Source organism: Oreochromis aureus, linkage group 3 (assembly GCF_013358895.1).
Source record: "Oreochromis aureus strain Israel breed Guangdong linkage group 3, ZZ_aureus, whole genome shotgun sequence".
Lineage (NCBI taxonomy): Eukaryota > Metazoa > Chordata > Actinopteri > Cichliformes > Cichlidae > Oreochromis > Oreochromis aureus.
Genome location: NC_052944.1, coordinates 63,730,462 through 63,732,414, shown reverse-complemented (window position 1 = coordinate 63,732,414; position 1,953 = coordinate 63,730,462). Strand labels below are relative to the sequence as shown.

At 43.2% G+C, this 1,953-nt stretch overlaps 1 long non-coding RNA gene across 1 annotated transcript; it reads right to left on the bottom strand.

Annotated features, from left to right (window-relative positions):
• Positions 1-328: 328 nt before the first annotated feature.
• LOC120436460 lies at positions 329-1,633 on the bottom strand. Its single transcript, XR_005610444.1, has 3 exons — positions 1,575-1,633; positions 1,320-1,499; positions 329-1,235 (listed from the first exon to the last, which is right to left on the bottom strand). It is a non-coding gene; the product is annotated as an uncharacterized LOC120436460 (long non-coding RNA).
• Positions 1,634-1,953: the final 320 nt, after the last annotated feature.

Genomic DNA, 1,953 nt, shown 5'->3' with positions numbered 1-1,953 from the left:
TCAGGTCATATTGACAGTTTTCTCTAATTAAAGGTCAGAGGTCAGGGTGAAAGCATCACTGATGAAGCTGAACCTCCAGTTTTGCCACCTGCTGCGTTGTGCTGTCATGCAAAGTGCTTTGCAGAGTCACTCAGTCACATCACACACACCAGTCACTCTTTGTGTCTGATCAGGTTCTGACAGTAACATGAACCTTTTTGAACATGAATACAGCTCATATGAAACCGTTTGCACTCCACAAAGCTCTGAGTTCAAAGGTCAGTGAGTCAACTTTCAGAACTTTCAGTGATCAGATTCAGTTAATGTCAGATCCAAAGTTTCAGTCACAATCATTTTATTATTTAACAAGACACAGACATAAGTATCTATAATTCTCTTCATGATATGAAAACTCTTCTGAATATCAAAAGTGCTTTAACTTAGAAAAATATTTGTCCTTGTAAAGTCAGTGACAAAAACAACAAATTGTTTGTGGTATATGACCTGATTTTACAAGTGAGAAGAAGCCAGAACATGTACAGCTGCTCAATCATCAAATAAATGATCTTATGAAATAAATAACTTATCCAAGAGAGTGAGAACTTAGATGATCCAAAACCTTAATTACTAAAACTGCTTTTTCTCAGATTTGGATGCATGAGGGCAAAAAGATGAACAACAAGCCTGTGTGACACAAAACAGAGTCTCAAAATAACAGGTTAGAGAGGCAAAAATATACAAATGTCTTTCTGTCTGGACTGTCTTCTTTAAGAGGGGATGGGAAGATGGGAAGTTAATCTGAATTGCAATTTTGAAGTTCACAGTCATGGGTGGTGCTGCAGGCAAAGCTGAGAGCAACCACACCACAGATGGCTGAAGTAAAGCCACACTAGAAGTTTCCACTGCACCTGAAAGTCTGCAGGCTGTGATGAGTTTGATGTCTGTAGAAAAATGTGCACAGAGGGCAGCAGAGTTGTGCCTTTGTGGGTTTCCTCTCATGGTCTAAAAACATGCATGTTACGGTAACTGGTGACACACTGTGAACCGACAGAACAAAGCAAACTTCACAGGTTCAGAGTAACAAAGCAGAGTTTATGACTTCACACAATGTGATGAGATAACCACGGAGCAGGAACTCTGTGCAGCTCAGAACTGGTGCTCAGCAGTCACCACCACAATGTCATCAGAGTCCTCAGCCAATCTCTGCTCTTCACTGGCTGATGGTGTTGTTACCTTGGAGATGAGAAGGTCATTTCCTGTCAAATGTGGTGATCAGACAGATTTTAACAAGGCAAAAGCAAAAAAAAAAAATGATAAACAATCCATTTTGGTGGCATTACCTTTGGCTCTGCGTCGATATAAAGACACCATGAGGAAAGTGGAGATGAAGTATGGCGTGAACACCACCAGGTGACAGACCGGTCTCATCACAGAATGGGAGGAGGTGGAGTCAGGGGGCAGCGCAGTGGTAGGGGGTGGAGTTATAGAGATGGTGGGTGAAGTTGTGGTTGTAGGTTTACCTGCAGAGAGAATCTCACATGTTCAGGTTAATATGTGGATGAAATAAGAGGTTTAATCAGAGTGAAGCTCCTCACCTGTGACAGTGATCCAGCTGGATGGAGACTCTCCATGACCGCTGATGTCACACTTGTAGAGGCCTTCATCAGACCTGGAAACATGCTGGATGGTCATGTGACCCATAGGCTGCTTCCTGATGAGGGAGCCATCTTTATAGAAAGCAGCTGGGAGGTTGGAGGGAGTGGTCTTTGTTTTACAGAGCAGAGTGACGTCATCTCCCTCCATCACAGGGAGGACAGGACTCTGCAGGATCACTGATCCACCTCAACACAGAGACAAACTACAGCATTTCATCCATTTACACACAGCTTCATCAACACTAACTCCACACACTCAGCTTACCAGTGACTGTCAGGTTAACCATGTTACTGATGGGACCCTCTCTGGACTCACACC